Source organism: Alligator mississippiensis, chromosome 4 (assembly GCF_030867095.1).
Source record: "Alligator mississippiensis isolate rAllMis1 chromosome 4, rAllMis1, whole genome shotgun sequence".
Classification (NCBI taxonomy): domain Eukaryota; kingdom Metazoa; phylum Chordata; order Crocodylia; family Alligatoridae; genus Alligator; species Alligator mississippiensis.
Window position 1 is genome coordinate 207,690,982 of NC_081827.1, and position 17,945 is coordinate 207,708,926.

The 17,945-nt window shown below is 43.7% G+C and overlaps 1 protein-coding gene across 2 annotated transcripts in view; it reads right to left on the minus strand.

Moving 5' to 3' along the window:
• Positions 1-503: 503 nt before the first annotated feature.
• Positions 504-17,945, minus strand: part of RBM45 (RNA binding motif protein 45) — a 36,539-nt gene continuing 19,097 nt past the window's right edge. For both annotated transcript variants that reach the window (XM_019480599.2, XM_019480598.2), the window contains exon 10: positions 504-3,766. The gene's annotated coding sequence lies outside the window, so the exon portion shown is untranslated. The remainder of the gene's footprint in view (positions 3,767-17,945) is intronic.

The following is a 17,945-nucleotide window of genomic DNA, read 5'->3' on the forward strand; positions in this document are numbered from 1 at the left end:
CCAAGAAGTCAAAGTATCATGCCTACAGGAAATAATCCTGCATTACTAGGAGCATGGACTAGATCAGGGGTGACCAACCTGCAGCACGTGCTACAAATTGCGCAGACTGCCTCTATGTGTGACACATGACAGACTGAGGAGGGGGCAGGAAGCAGACAGGGCAGCAAGTAGAAATTGTGGAAGAGCACTGGAAGAGCATTCAGGGATAGCGTGGGGCTAACATGTGGCCTTCCTGACAAAAAAATCACCACCACTCAGAGGGCCTGATGTGCCTAATAGCTGCATAACAAAAATTTAAAACAAACGAGAAAAATGGTAACATTCTATCCATTTTATAAACACTGTTTAACTTTGTAAATACAGTCTTCTACTTTGGTTCTCAGAATTTCCTGGATAACTCTTGAAAAGGGTCTTATCTTATAAACTCTTTCAGGCTTGATTACTTGTATAACCTTCTATTAACGCTTGGAAAAAATTTTACAGAGTGCAGTCAGAGCCCTGGATATAGTAAGATCACGTATTTTTATTCCAGTTTTACAAGTGAAAAACCCATCTCAAGATGCTTCAAGATTCCACCACATTCTACATTCAAGCAGCCAGGGGTGTGTTGCAGCCTTAGGGAAGGGAACAGTCTCCATATTATGCACAGCTGAAACATCCACAGAGAACTCAAGGTTCCTCTCTATTGCTCAAAACCATTTTCTTATTTGATTCCTTGGGTGCCCAATCTAAGACACTCCTGATTCGAGTTCTTCAGAATTCTTAGACTTACAAGTTCAAAGAACAGCTTCTATTACCTTTAGTTACTTCCAGCATTCAGCACATCTGCAAAGCGCAGAGCAGGTGATCAAATCAGGCATCCAGAAAAGAAGAGGTACACAATTAATGACCAAATCTGAAAAGTTTCATTTAAATCAGTAGCTCACAATTTTTCTTGGCAGATGACATCCACTTCTGCAGTGAGTCCAACTATTACAATGAAAAGTCTGTAAGGCTTAAGAGTCCGCTTTTTAGTGCTGTGACCCCTCATTTTGGAACTTTGTGGCAGTGTCAGGGATAGAATTCTATTGTCCAGGACATCATTCAACTGCTTTAACCAGGAGATGTGGACAGACACAACAAGTAAAACATTTCAGGCACCTCTAAAACATACAAAGATAAAAGCCCTCTGAAACATCCCAGAAGTGGCTGAAAACGAGATACTGTTTTGGAGCATTTCACTTTTTGTCCTGTCTCCATGGGAGGAGATTAGAGTGTGCAACTCTTGCTGGACCCCTGCCCCCACCAGACCTGAAGCCAAGCTTAGCTCACTTTAAATTAATAGTAGCTGAAAACTTACTACATTACCAGGCTTGTAAACTGGATTGTCACACAGATGAGTAGCATTTATTGGGCACCCTCTACTGGGCAAATTAGGTATTGGTACTCAAAGACAGTGGCAAGCTGAGCAAGCATGGCCCCTACAAATATTTTAGTTGCAAAAATACTAGCCTTAATGGGTATTAGACCTGTAAATACTCTGAAGTCAGAATGAATTAAAGATATGGTTTTACCTCTCACCCTAAACTGTTTCAGTCATGGTACACCATATATCTCTCAGTCAACTTCTTATAAACAAAACTATACAAGTGATCCAAGTGTATTAGAAGAAAACTAAACCATGCTTAAATTTAATTTAAAGCATCAAGGCTGCTTACAAATGTGGAAAAAAACAAAACAGCACTTTACTTTCAGCTCAGTGCACCCCCATGCTGAGCACAGTGCAATGCCCAAAAGAGGCATTGCATTAGCTTGATCCAGCTCGCTCAACATCTGTATAGATAGTGTGCTTCAGCAGGGCTTTTTGGTGTTTTTATCTAACAACTTATTGAATCAGCTCTAGATAAGAGTGCCAAATAGCCCTGCTGAAGTGTTTGATCAATATAGACACTGGGGAGCTGGGTCAAACTAACATGATTCCTCTTCTGGTAAAGTGCTGTTTGTTTGTTTTTTTCACATCTGTCAGTGCCCCTAGATACTGCCTAAACTTCTTCACACAAATATGTACTAATGTACCTTCATCTAAACTACATTGGAACCCTGTTGTGTACAGACTGTCATTCTATTTCCACATGCAGTGAAATACTGTCAAGTATTTTAATCTATGCATCTGAAAATCTAAACTGCATGTTCTGGAGACAAAAGATCAATGCATTCACTCAGTGAGCTATATAGCCTTTACATTTTCATTATGGCCATCTTTATTAATTCCTTCAGTCATGGTTCCTCAGGGAACAATGGGTTGTTTAACAAATTATTATAATTCCCCAAAAAGTAGTGACCTGTTCAGGTGGCCAATTTCATAGATAATGCGTGCTACACTGTTCAAAATACCAAGGTGATGATAGTTACCTACCAATAGTAATATAGATCTCTTGATTCCCAGTCTAAAGTCAGCATTTAAAAAAAAAAGCAATTCTAGCCCCAGTTCAGAAAAAAAATAATTAAACACGTGCTTATAGTCCCTTCTTAAAAAAAAAAAAATCTTTTCTGTATCTGAATTTCAGTTTGGACAAAGCTGAGTATTCACAGAACTGTAGCAAATTAGTGTTGGACGGGACCTCAGAAGATCATCTAGTCCAACCCCCTGCTCAAAGCAGGACCATCCCCAACTGGATCATCCCAGTTAAGGCTTTGTCTAGCTGGGTCTTAAAAACGTCCAAGGATAGAGATTCCACAACCTCTCCGAGCAGCCTTTTCCAGTGCTTTACTACCCTCCAAAGTTTTTCCTACTATCTAACCTAAACTTCTCTTGCTGCAACTTGAGACCATTGCTCTTTGTTCTGTCATCTGCCGCCACTAAAAACAGTCTTGCTCCATCCTCTTTGGAACCACCCTTCAGTTAGTTGAAGGCTGCTATTAAATACCCCCCACTCAGTCTTCTCTAGACTAAGTAAACCCAGTTCCTTCCCAATAAGCCTCTCTACGTAAGTCATGTGCCCCAGCCCCCTAACCATTTTCACTGCACTCTGGCTGGACTCGCCCCAATTTGTCCACATCCTTTCTGTACTGGGGCACCCAAACCTGAACTCACTACTCCAGATGTGGTTTCACCAGTGCTGAATAGAGTGAAATAATCACTTCCCTCAATCTGTTGGCACCGCTTCTACTAACACAGCCCAGTATGCTTTTAGCCTTCTTAGCAAGAAAAGCACACTGTTGGCTCATATTAAACTTACTGTCCACTATAACCTCCAAGTCTTTTTCTGTAGAGCTGCTGATTAGCCAGGCAGTCCCCAACCATGTACCGGTACATGGGCTTATTCTGCAAGCAATCCTTGAAATATTCTATACCAGATTTTGTAAAAAATCTAGTTATATAGATCCAGTTCTTACTATCATTTTGACTATGTTAAAATGTCTACACTCACAATTACTCTTTAGTATGTATAGTCTGAGTCACTGGCAATTAACAAGTCAAACCATTAATGATGCCTCCCTTGTTTTTCTCCTATCACTATTATTTCCATATTAGAGGCATGATTTAGTGAAACAAACTTTTTATTTATTTCTCTAATACAGAAAACTTATGAGTTTACAGCTAAAAGGTTGACTAATTTAAATTTATACCATGTCTCCATTTCAATTTTGAAACAGAAAATGTTTTATACAAACAACAATTAACAACAGTATAAAAAGCTGTCAGTGTCCACAGGAATCGTGTCAAGTCATCTAGTCACGTTTTCAGTCAGTCAGTTGGAGGTCAGGTCATTATTTAATCTCTGCTCTGTAGAAAGAACACAAGTATGAAATTGTATCAAAGGTGAAACACCCATTTTTATTTAAAAACAAACATATAAAAAGGATATTTCTTACAACGGCACCATGTGTCATACACAGAAAGTTGCATATGGTCAATACACTTAAAAAAGATAATACCATATTCCATTTATGATTACTTGACATAGCCTAATAAGATTCTGTCTCTCTCGAGTTTGGTGTGGGAGCCAATATTTTTCCTCATATAATGTTTCTCATATATTTTGGAACGTAAGTGATATTGTAGCAGAAAGCCCCTTTTCCTCTTGCCCGCAGTTGCTCTCCCCTCCTTGGATATGTTTTTCCTCTTCTACCTTTTCTTCCTTCCTCTTTCTTTCATTTTAAGATAAGGAATTGTGTTTTGAAATTTGTATGTGTGCATTTTGTATCTCCCCTTGTAGTTTGGTATTTTTATCTATTTGTGTGCCATGGCATTACATTTGTAGCTTATATTTTATACTCCTCACCTTTCAACTTTCAACTAAATGTGTTTAGTTTCATAAGTAAGTTATACATTGTAACAATGTTAACAAGGGCAGGAATCAAACTGCCCTTCCCTGTATCAGGCTGGCCCCTGAAAGAGTGAGTGAATCAGCGATTGAATGTGTAACACAGTGGCAGGCAGCAATTAACACCTAAGAAAACTGCAGATCAACCAACGGAAGAACTCAATAGAAGACAATGTAACAACCGGGAAATCTCTAAACCTCACTGATCAAGGGCTAGAAGCCTTGGCCTGAGTTAATCAACACCAGGGACCAACTTTTGGGCTGAATATCTCCAAATCGACCGCTCCCAGAGCCCTATTCAAAATTCATCAACGGACTCCCAAACCTGCACGTACATGCGGATGACCCCTGGGGCTGACAGATGCCATCCAGTAGCCACCGAGGGGGGAAGTCCCACGAGGGTCAATGACCCCTGGATTGGGCAAACCTGAAAACTGGGAAGTCACCAAAGTCTGCTAAGGACAGATAAAAAGCAGTGAAAAAATGACCCTCAGTGGCGCCCTCTTGATCTCCAACTTGACCAGCACTCGACCTGTCCAGCCAGAAGGACCAGCCGGCGACCCCCTTCTGGAAGATAACACCACACTGAAAGAAGCTTCAACGACAGACTCCAGCGCCTGTGGGATAGGTATACCTGACTCTTGTAGCTTGCTACTGTGTGTGTGTGTGTGTGTGTGTGTGTGTGTGTGTGTGTGTGTGTGTGTGTGTGTGTGTGTGTGTGTGTGTGTGTGTGTGTGTGTGTGTGTAAGGACCAGCCCCAAGGTTTATGATTTAACTCATTACAGCGTTTCAATCCGCTTAATAAACCAGAATTTTAAGGATCCCAAGTTGGACATTTGTAGCCAACAACATAATTGCATTTTGAATACGTGTATACAGAAATAAACAATTATAAACGCGCACACACACACACACACGTATATTATAAAATTCCCCTTTTCCACAATTTTTTTTTACTTAAAAAATTGTATGCAAAAGAAACTGATGAAACAAAACTTATTCAGAATAAGAACAATAAAAGATATGAAGCTTAAGTTAATTCTTAGAGAACACATTGTGGATTCCTACCACTGGATATTAGAGATTCTATTTTAAAAAATCAAATTCTGTGACTCCAGCTAGGGGGGAAAAAAAACCTACAACAGGTTTATAAAAACAGTAACTCAGCAAGATATGGCAAAAATCAAGAACAAAAACCCTACCATCATCTACAATGGTGAAATAATGTAATGATACCTCTTTGTATAGGGCTACTGGGATTCAGTAGCAAAGATTTATTGCATTATGTAGAGACTTTGTTTTATTCATTTTCAAGATGATGTTACTATGAAACCCTACTCTTTTAGAAAGCATTCTGTGGGTCAAGGCTGCAACAAACATGAAAGTCAATATTCCATAACACAGTTCTCTGGAAAAAAAACTTGATTATTTCCTTCATTTTTTATAGCATAGAGCATTAAATGCCTTGGTAAAGCAATGACATTATAATAGAAGAATGGTAAGGTATTGGCTAAGGAGAGATCTAGGGACAGTCAATGTAAAGAGCTGTAATACAATATAAATTTGTAAGCACCATTGAAATCCAGTCACCTGTGTGGCGTAAAGAAACAGCCAGCTGTTCTGCTACACGAAAAGGGCCCTTGTGGGAGATTTTTTTCAGAGGAAAGTGAGACAATTTCTCTATCTGAAAATTCAAAGGTGTTTTAGGTAAGCAGTCTATAAGTACTCAGAAAGAAAACTAGTAAGAACACCAGGCTTGGTGTTCACAATATTCCACTATTTAAGAGGTAAATGGCAAGAGATTGTACATTGATTGTATTCTCCATTACTGATTCCAAACAATCACTTACTACAAAAGTTAAATAAAGCTACTGCTGGTCAGCCAGCTCAGTGCAGCTTTCTGCTGTGATAAACCTGATTTGTCGGAATGAGGTTAGAAACAGATGTTGCCAAATGAAATGGATCAGCTATGCCACAAGGTGTCAGAGCACAGCTAATCTGTTTCACTGGGGGAAGCATGTGACCCCTTGTCCTCCCCACTGATAGTGCAGGACAAGAAGAGATGGGGTTCTCCCAGGGTTTGAGGAGCCCAGTCTTGCAAACTCTGGGAATTCCCAGACAGGATGAGCCCTTCAAGTCCTGAGAACACCTGCCAAGCCTCCTCCTCCAGCCCTTACCCAGACTTGCCACAAGGATCTCCAAAGATGATCTGGGTAAACAGACTTCTCCTGCTTATCAGGGCTGAGCCCAGCAGGGGCTAAAGGTCCAGGAAGGACAACAGCCTGGAACTGCCAGAGCCAGGGAGCCTGGAGATCCCTACTGGCCTGTGAGCAGGGCCACGGCCCAGAAAGGACCAAAGGTCTGAGATGGGCCACTGCCAGAGACTGACAGAGTCAGGGTTCTGCAGGCAGGGAGGCTAAAGCCTAGAAGCCATGTCCTTTACCATAGGCCTTGGCTAAAGGATCCAGCAAGAGCCTAGTGGGAGGAGTCTTATAAGGCCCCCTACAGAGTGAATGATAGTACAACACCACCCATGAGGGTGTGGTGTAGGGAAGGATGGAGCCATGCAATGAGCCTTTAAGGCTACAGGTGCTCTGGAGGGGGCAGATGCACAATTAGCTGTTCAGACCACAGGTGCCTTACAGGGACATGAACAAACCAAGAGGGTCTATTGAGCTTAAGGGTCAGAGCAAGACTGGTAGAGTCTGAGAGGGGCTTGATTGGATGGAGGCTCACTCTAAAGCCTGTGGGCAGCCTCCCTTATTAAACCTTGATAAGAACAAGACATGGTGGGAGAGCAAACAAGGGAGACTGAATCAGGCAGGAGTTTCATGGCCACCTCTACGGCTCAAACCTTCCACAGTTGGGTATTAAATACGATGAGAAAGCAGCTGTACTGTCGCTACCAGACAGGGTATAGCTTAAGGTACTACTAACAAGTCTCCTTTTTTATTGTCTTCGATGATTCACAGATATTAAGGAAGGGAACAGTTATGATCTAGTCTCATGCCCTAAATAACACAGACACAGAATTTTACTCAGTAATGTCTGTGTCTGAATAAAAAGGTGACCAAATGCCAGTCCACATGCCAGACCAATGTAAAGCACGAGAGCAAGTTATGCTTGGGGTGTGAAAACCTCATGATCACAGTGCTGACAGGCGCGTGATCAGATGGCCTCAGCCAATCAGAGGCTACATGAAGCATGTGACTGCAAGGCCGGCAGTCACGGGCTCCTGACTGAAAATCAGCAGCACATTCTAATTGGCTCACTAGCTTATAAAAGGGACAGAACTCCAGAGCTTAGGGGGGATCCACGCATCAGTTTGGAGAGGCCTGATCACCCTTTCCAGGATCCCATGTCCCCTAGGTTGAAAGTATACTCGATACCCAAACATAGTGAGCTCTCATGTGGCAGTTATTGTTGCTGTTGTCGTTATTGCAATCGCTCTCCGACTGTAACATCGCAAACATTTGTTAAAGAGTTTTCTGTCTTCTTACGCAAGTTGTAAGTAACACTTCATTTTACCATACCATCTTCATTTGGGTCAGTGTCCCTTTCGTCCCCGGCCTGGTCGTACTGGAGGGGTGGCTATTCACCCACCGCAGTTTACCACAGTCTGCATCAATCTATCACTGATCTACAGTAGGAGTGTCCAGCATATGGGCCTGTAAACTGAAACTAGCCTACGGGACTCCCAGATGGACTAGGGATTCAAGGGCGGGACAGAGCTGACTGGGGACATAAGTTGGAGGCTGGGAATAAGCAACAGCCATGTTCACCCCCAGTCCAGGAGACGCTCTGCAGTCCAATTCTCCCCAGTCTTATGGTCCAGATCTGGCCCAAGAAGCTGAATATCATTCTAAAATCCATGCTATAGATCAGAAGAGTCAATCTTAAAGAATTTCAGCAATAGAGTACCTGTCCTGCCCTTATACAAATGGTTCAAATGGCTAATTACCACATTAAAAAATTAATGCCTTATTCTTATCTCACTAATGTCATATATGGAAATAATGTTACATCCCTAACTCTACTGAACATTCCTTGCATAAACATACAAAGAGAATGTCAGCTGTCATGGCTACTTTTATCATGGGAAACTTATAGTGAGTTGCTTACTTGGAAGGTTTAAGCCCCTTGCAAAATCGCTACTTTCCAGAATGCATCCCACTTACAGGATGGCAACACAATCACTTGAGGAGTAAATCTAATCTGAAACTTCACTTTTGAAGAACAAGCTATTTCCACAAATGCATAACTGAGCAGTTGCAGAATGACAGGTTAATCTCAAAGGCATGCTTCTAAACAGTTTAATAGGAAAAGGAAAATCTGAAAATTCAATATCTGGTTGAAATTGCGAAAAATTGTTAGACAGGAGGATACATGCCCTCCTTAAATTACATATTAGTTGAAGAAAATAAACATATTACCATAGCAACCGGTACTTACAACAGCAGTTATAATTTGATAGCAAAGCACAATTTAAATATGCTGAGCAATCTCCGCTTTCTCATATGTTTATTTTTAAAGAAAATACTTTGAATTGCTGTTATGCTGAGCCTCCTAAGCATTCCCAGTAGGAATGTCAACAGCACTCCAACTTCAAGCCACAATTCCAATGGCTTAAGTACTTTGAGTTAAAATACCACTTCAACTATATGTTTGTGTACATGTGAAGCAGTAGTTAGAGATTAAGACTGCAGTGAGAACAAGTCCAGCATAGCACTAGAAAGATATAATTTGCTATAACTGTACAATAACACACATTATCATCCTAATAACTAATTCCCTATTGCAAAGTAAGACTTCAAAGAATCTGCTTTCTGGGTGCGTCTACACATCGCCGTGCTTTAGTACTCCCTTTTAGAAGGCATCTCCTCCTAGAGGACCTTCTTGAAGTCACTCCCAGATCTCTATTTCTATTATTCTGATTAGGATGGCTGCTTGTTAGCTACTTTTAACCATTACTGTTATAAAACCTGTACATTCTTGTACATCACCAAGTGATGCCCTCCTACATTTGGAGTTGCACAGCTTGGCTTGCACTATTTTACTAATGATGTGATGGGGATAAGAAAAGAAAAATCCCAGCTTAGTTCAAAGATTCAGGATGAGGCTGCAGAGCTACAAGTTAGAAAAATGTTGTTTTATTTATGAACTGAGCTACCTGTAATAAAAGAACAGTGAGAAAAAAATGGAACACAGCAATGCTACTTTTAGTACACTGGTAGCCAATCTTTATGGTAGGTGTGCCACAAGTTAACCTGCACTGTCCCAGAGCGCCGGTCTGATCCCCACCCCTTGAGGTGTACCTAAAGAGTTTGCACCCTGGGGCACCATGCAGCTTTCAGCCACAGTGATGCAGAATGGAACCGGGGTTGGATGGTACTGCAAGAGTAGGTATCACCACCAAGAGCCTTCCCTGGTCCCACAGCCACTGCAATTTTGTATGTTGAGGAAGGATCCAGAGCCCTAAATTCCACAACAATTGCAGGGCCAAGGAAAGCTTAACTTGGTTTTTGGTATTGACACCTCCTCTGACAACAGCATCCTGTGTCACATCTTGTCCCCGCTCCAGTCCAAGGAGCGCTCTGCTCCCTGTCAGCATTCCAGTGCCTCCCTTTACTGAGTGCCCCAGACTCACGTGCCACATGCAACAGCTGCCTGTGTCACTTGTGTGACGTAGGTTAGACACCCCTGTTTTAGAAGTATATTTTAACTAATAAATTACAATGTATGTTGTATTTCAGAATTAGAAAGGCAAGGCATATACCCTTATGCACTTATTCCAATTTAGCATAAACATTCAAAACCAATTAACTGCAGCACTGTCTTCTCTGTGGGATGAGCAGCCCTAAAATTCCTCTCATACACACAGTTTCTAATAGACTCTCTCAGGCTACTATTAGAAGTTGAAAATGAGGGAAGATGGCAGCTGCAAAAGTGACTAGTCCCCATCATTTTCAAAGCTTCTTCTAACACCCTTTGACAGCTGCTATCCATTCACCACATCTGGCACAATTAACTGGAGTAAAACCAAATTACAAAGCAGACAACAGGGCTGAAAGATGGTATACACTTAATGTGGTTTATGCACCTAACTGACATGCAAATAACTGAAATTTTTTGGAAGCAACAGGCATCTAGCTGAAACTTCCATTACAATATGCAGTTAAATGAACAATACTGTTGTGGAGGGGAGTAAGAATTATGTACAGACTTCATTAACTTTGGTAACTGCCTTTAAAGTTTATTGTAGCACCTACAGTGCAGTCAAACTTTCACAAACTGCTTTGTTCTTGTGTCTTGGACCTTGTCTTGGACTTGCCTTGTATACATAGGCTATATTAATGACAAACCTATACAATAGCTTATATTGATATGACTGACCATCCTTTAACTTCCTTTAGATTCTTCAGTAGTGAAAAAGAGGTTTTAATTTTATTCTTTCAAGTGAAAAGCAGAGTCTAGATGCAAGGGAAAAGCATGGCCACTCGCTGTAAAAGGCACATTCCTCCGTGTTGCTGTTTTTCAAAGAAATGAGCTAGCAAAAGCCCTTTAAAATATTCCAGTCTATTTCAATGCAAATAGAGTAGTGTTTAAAATGTTATGCAGGATACTGGTTTTTTGTATAAGGTTAAGGGCTACATCTTGCATTTGTCCTAGAGATTCTAAATTTTTTTGCATTTACAAGTGGCAGAACCAGACCTGCGAAGACTGGCTGGACATGTGATATAGAAAAAGATGTAAGTATGGATGTAAGACGTAACTCCTTAGAATGAGGAACTGCATCTTAGAAAAATCAACTCCATTAAATCAATTAAGGATAATATAGCAAAAGATAGTGGGTTCCAGAATTCCATAGGAGAAACTTCCATGTTTCCAAGAGATTCTGCAATAAAGAATGGCCAACTCAATACTATTGATGATTAAACTAACATACAATGAACTAGTTAACAAAGACATAAGTAAAAATCCTGATGCAATTTCCTCACTCTTTACAAGCTCCACTTCTCAAATGCAATCCCATGCAGTTAAGAGATTGTGACACCTCTGAAATAAGTCTGAGCCTCTGAGCATGATGTTAATTATTCAGTCAACAAAAGGAAAAGGATGAGCAACTTTGTTCAAATTATCAGGTAATTAATCACTTTTACACACACCTCACCATTACACAAGCTGAAATCTAGGGTCAGCCTTACTCTCCTCACTAGACTATACATGGTTTATGAAAGGGATTTTTTGATGAAATATAGCTGGTATGTTTCTGACTACAACACAACAAACATACCAGAACAACAGGGCTCTATACTCCAGTGGCCCCCTAGAAATGGATCTTTACGCTAAAACCTTTGCTTTAACTAAGCAGTTTCTCTCAAATCACTCAGGCCTCCTGCAAATACCGTATACAATATATTTACCTAATAATCAGTGTCTCAATCAGGGTGACATGAGATATTAACACTATTAGACCTATACATGATTCACAAGATTTCATAGACATTAGGGCTGGAAGGGACCTCGGAAAATCATCGAGTCCAGCCCCCTGCCCAAAGGGCAGGAAGTCAGCTGGGTTCATAGGATCCCAGCAAGATAAGCATCCAGTTTGCTCTTGAAGGTGTTCAATGTAGGCGCTTGAACCACCTCCGGTGGCAGGCTGTTCCAGACCTTGGGGGCTCGGACAGTAAAGAAATTCTTCCTTATCTCCAGCCTGAAACGGTCTTGTAGTAGTTTATAACCATTCAACCTAGTCGTCTTCCCTTGGGGCACTCTGGTGAACAAACGTTCCCCCAGATACTGGTGGTCACCCCTGATAAACTTATAGGTGGCCATCAGATCACCCGAGCCTGCGCTTTTCCAGGCTAAAGAGCCCCAGGGCTCTCAGCCTGTCATTGTAGGGTCTGCTTCCCTGACCTCTGATCATGCACGTGGCTCTTCTCTGGACTCTCTCAAGCTTCTCCACATCCTTTCTGAATTGTGGAGCCCAAAACTGGACGCAGTACTCCAGCTGCAGCCTCACTAAGGCCGAGTACAAGGGGAGAATGATGTCCCGGGATTTGCTTGAGAAGCATCTATGGATGCAAGCCAGCATTTTGGTCACTTTACTAGCCGCAGCATCGCACTGCAGGCTCATGTTTATCTTGTGGTCAATGATGACCCCCAAGTCTCTTTCTTCCACAGTGCTAGCCAACATAGCACTGCCGAACCTATAAAGATGCTGCAGGTTTTTCTTCCCAAGGTGGAGAACCTTGCATTTATCGGCGTTGAACACCATCAGATTCTCGTCCGCCCACTTGCTGAGCCTGTCCAGGTCAGCCTGGATCACCCGCCTGTCTTCTGGTGTGGATGCTTTTCCCCAAAGTTTGGTGTCATCGGCAAACTTGGCCAGTCCGCTTCTGACTCCAGTGTCCACATCATTAATGAAGATGTTGAACAGTATGGGTCCAAGGACAGAGCCTTGGGGGACCCCACCAGTCACAGGACACCACAATGATTGACTTCCATCAATTACTACCCTCTGGGTCTGACCCCGGAGCCAATTTTCCAGCCAGTGGATCGTGGATGACCCAAGGCGACAACTGGCCAGTTTCTCCAAGAGGTGATCATGGGAAACCAGATCAAAGGCTTTTTTGAAGTCAAGCTATATGACATCAATCTCTTCTCCCTTATCCAGGTGATAGGTCACCTGGTCGTAGAAGGAAATGAGATTGGTCAAGCAAGACCTACCCGCAACAAACCCGTGCTGGCTATCCCTTAAGATGTTGGCGTCGGCCAATCCATTAAGGATGGCCTCTTTAATAAACTTTTCTAAGATCTTCCCTGGGACAGAAGTCAGGCTAATGGGCCTATAGTTAGCCAGATCCACTTTCTTCCCTTTCTTGAAGATACGCACCACATTGGCCTTCTTCCAGTCTTCGGGCACTTCACCAGAGCGCCAAGAGTTTTCAAAGATCCATGCTAGAGGCTGGGCTATGATGCTCGCCAGCTCCTTGAGTACCCTGGGGTGAAGATTGTCAGGGCCGGCTGACTTGAAGGTATCCAGCTTCTCAAGATGTTCCTTCACGAAGTCAGCATTAATGGAGGGCAGGGGATCACCCTCACCCGGACTTCCCGGCCCTGTAGCGGGCATGGGCGTCCCATGGGACTGATGAAAGACCGACGCAAAGTACCTATTTAATAGGTTGGCTTTTTCCTGGGCGTCAGTTGTCAGTTGCCCCATCTGGTTCAGCAGGGGTCCAACGTTGCCCCTGCCTTTCCTCCGGCTCCCCACATATCTGAAAAAGGACTTTTTATTGTCCTTGATGCTCAAAGCTAGTTGGAGTTCAGTTGCAGCCTTGGCTTTCCTGGTCTGCTCCCTACAGGACCGGACCAGTGCAGAATAATCCTCTTTGGAGGTGACTCCCATCCTCCACCCTTTGTAGGCCTTTCTTTTTAGCCTCAGGAGGTCTGCTAGATCCCTGGAGAGCCAGGGGGGGTGCTGTGCCCTCTTGCTGCCTTTCCTTCAAGATGGAATAGACTTAGTTTGTGCATTGAGGATCGCTCCCTTAAGGAGCAACCACTCTTCTTGAACTCCCCTCTCCCCATGGTCACGGTCCCTTAGGGCCTCACTGATAAGCCTCCTGAGCTTGTCAAGTCAGCTTTCCTGAAGTCAAGGACTTCCGTGTTGCTGACTGACTTGCCAGCTTTTCGGCGGATGGTGAAGGTGATCAGCTCGTGGTCGCTGTCACCCAGCTTCCCATCGACCACTAGGTCGCCGACTAGGTCATCCCCAGTAGCCAGTACCAGGTCGAGCAGCGCTTTGCCTCTTGTTGGCCCATAGACTTCTTGAGTCAGGTAAAGGTCATCCACGCACGAGAGGAAGCTTTGCAACCGCTCAGATTTAGCTGAGCGATCCTCCCACGAGATGTCCGGGTAATTGAAGTCACCCATGACAACCATGGTCCTGGAGCATGCTGCCTCAGCCAGTTCCCGGGCAAACTCTTGGTCAAGCTCAGGACTTTAGGTGGGAGGTCTGTAGTAGACCCCCACCATTGTGTCCCCTGTGCCGTGTTCCCCACAGATTTTAACCCAGAGGGTCTCCAGCTGTCCACCCTGGCCGCCAATATCGGCTTGCAGGGACGTGTAGCTTTCCTTAACATAGAGAGCTACACCCCCGCCCCTTTTCTTTACACGATCCCTCCTGTACAGGGTATAGCCATCTATACCCGTGGTCCAGTCTTGGGTGGAGTCCCACCAGGTCTCCGTTATCCCTATGACATCATAATTATTTGCATTGAGCAGGAGGATGAGTTCCTCCTGCTTATTCCCCAAGCTCCTGGCATTTGTGTACAGGCAAGCAAGTGCCCCCTGGGGGGCTCCTTCCTTGCCCACAGATTTTACCAGGGCAGGGGCAGGGGTGGGCTCCCTTAAGTGCCTTGAACTGCTGGCTTTGCAAGGATTGCTCAGCGGGCCAGCAGTGGCGGTAGTCCCCCCCGTCCCCCAGCGGGCTTAGTTTAAAGCCCGGTGGAGCAGGTCAGCCAGTCTGGCTGAGAAGAGCCTCCTCCCTAGGGGAGAGAGGTGGAGGTCATCTCTTCCCAGCAGCTCGCTGCCTCTCTCACCAAAGAGCGGGCTGTGGTCATGAAAGAGAAACCCAGAGATTTCAAATAGGAATTGATAGTGTCAAAATCATTCTGACCTGTTGTGATCTTCTTGAGTTCTTGCAACAGAAGAATTCCTTTATTATTTTTCTGTTGTTAAAAAATGAATGAAAGCTAAGAAATGGCATTTTCTGAGGGGTGCCTCAAGTCTCAAAAGATTGAGAACCATTGTAATAAATAAAACAATACAATAGACTTATTTTGTCCTATGTGACAGATCTGAACTGAAAAGAGTGACTTCCCTAGCACCTAGTCAATCAGCACGCTCCCTTTAAATATCTAAGCTCAATTCAGATTTTAAATTCATTAACTACGAAATCTCTCAGAAATTTGTCTCAGAGCTATCAAAAAATCTAATGGATGGAAAAACCAGCTAGAGCTTCACCAGTACCCACTTGCCCTATAAAGAAAAGAATCACCATAAAACAAGCATATTTTGATTTATAACAGACAAAGCCTGGACTTCACCTGTAACTGCCAACCTCCAACCAAAGGATTCCATCATCAGTACTGATTTATTCATGAAAAAGGGATGGTTTTATTTAATATATTCATAGTCTTCTGATGTTTGTCTTTATGAAGCAATCCCTACCCAAGTAACATAATAAAATTCTTCATAAAGACCCCTGGTCGTTACTTAACATAAAACCATTAGATCTAATTGAAAGCCCTTTATGTCATTTCCCTTAAATTCCAAGCATGCTCTTAAAGTCCCACAAACTTGAGCAAGTTCTGTTGATAAAACATTATTTAGATGCATTGTTTCCATTTGGAAAACATAGGTTAATAAACAATGGTCATCGATACTGCAATAATTAATATATATGACTACCATTTTCCATTCCCTTAGACAAGTGGTTGTCAAGTTAAAGTTATAGCCACTTATATTCATTTTATGCTATCCTTTTTGTATCTCCATATTATTTAGTTTCTATGTAACTTAGCATAAGTGTAATGTCATTTTGTTTGAATGTGGTATGCATGTGAAGGGAAGCTTGTTCTAACAACCAAGGATCACCATGACCTCTTGCCCCTATGATTTTTTGCCTCCACAGCTGAAAACTGCAGATGCAGCAAAGTCTGACCCTAAAGACAGGAACAACACATCAAGAGGAACAAGACTGAAGACTGCCTGTAACCATTCAATGACAGAGACCTATCGGTAAACAAGCCTGTAAAATCAGCACCTGGGATCATGACAGATCAGCCTGGTCAGAATGGAAAATTACTACACGCTGGACAAAGACTTGAAGCACCCTATAAAAAGGAGAGATTTAGCAGCAAGAAATTGGGCTAGTTCCTCACAACAACAATGAAGTATTGGTATGTATCTGACAGAAGCCCAGCTCCCTCCTTGTGCTCAGCTTAGCTGGCCACTAAGCTGACTTGAGCAACTAAAGACTGGTAACATCTTAGCATCTGCAGAACTGTTTGTGTATAGAGTATGTGTGTGAATGCAAATGTGATGCTCTAATGTTTTTGTATACTCAGTAAACATAGATTCATAGATGTTAGGGTCGGAAGGGACCTCAACAGATCATCGAGTCCGACCCCCAACATGGTGTATTGCCTTATCCCGATAAGGATCTTGCTTGTTTTCAATACACTGTATGCCCAGTACATACAACTTGGTGGGCAATTATTTGAACTGGAGGGCTAATCAGGGAGCTTTGGCGAGTTGTTGCAGGCTGGGTCAGCACTCCCACTTCCCTGGAACAGCTCACCAAAAGTCCCTAAGAGGCTCTGCCCCTCACAGGCAGATGGGATGGGGCTACAGACAGGCACAGAATGGCATCTGGGAGTGGGATGGGCAGATGGGGCTGAGGCTGGGACTGCAGGGAAGTGACAGAGTGAGGCTGTGACCCAGTGCAGAGCTATGATCCGATTCCCAAATGCTCATGATAGGCGCCAGTTCTGTGGGCAAGGTCACGCAGGGAGCAGATTGCAGCTCTGTCCCAGGCCCCAGCCCTGTGCTGTCACTATCCCATGATCCCAAGGTCACAATGGAGACCATCTGGGACCCACATGGGTAGTATGCACAGCCAGGTGGACAGGATGGGGCCAGAGGCAGGTAGGAAGCAAGGTCCAGGAGTGGACAGGTGGGGCCAGGGCTGGGATTGTAGGGCTGTGATAGCATGGAGCTGGGGCAAAGGGCAGAGCTGTGACCTGCTCCCAGCATGCCCCTGCCCATGGAACCAGAGCCTATGTGTGTGAGGAGCAGATCACAGCTCTGCCCTGAGCTCTGGCCTCACAGTGTCACTGCCTGGCAATTCGAACCCATCCCACTCCAGGACACTGCTCCCCATTTGCCCACAGCCCCATCCCATCCACCTGGCCATGTGCCTTGCCTGCATGGGTCCCAACTCAGCGGGTGTGGGGTAGACGGGCCGGGGTTCTCAAGCAGTGGGGCCAGGTCTGGCAACAAAGGCAACACTGGCAGCAGCAGTTGGAAGGAGCCACCAGCCACCAAATAGCCCCAGCTCTGCTGTGTACCCTGGGGGGTGGTGAAACCAGCCTCATGCTCTATGGCCCGAGCTGCCCCCCGTGCCTGGGCTGAGCCAGACAAAATCCCTTGGTGAGCCAGATTCCCACCCCTGTATTTTGCCCACCCCTGTATTAGACCCTCAAACCTCCTGAAATCACAGAACCCTTTCATATCACTTCTCCTGTGGAGACCCCTACCCGTATCCTAAACGCTGGCATGGAGCCAGGTAACTCAGCCCATCAGTGGTGGTGCACCACCTTCCAGCCCACTGCACTATTACCCCCAATCTCTTTGAAGAACACCTGATGACCTTATGTGTAACCCTAGAGTTCCACAGAACAGAGTTTGAAAATCATTGCCTTTAACCAAATCTAAGTGGCATTTTAATACAGTTTAGATTGATTCTGTTGTAGACCAGTTACCTCACACTTTGCAACTCCAGAACAATTGCTTTTCTTGGTCTTGCAGAAGATACATCACTGAATGGAATTTCCATTTTAACCTATATAGGAG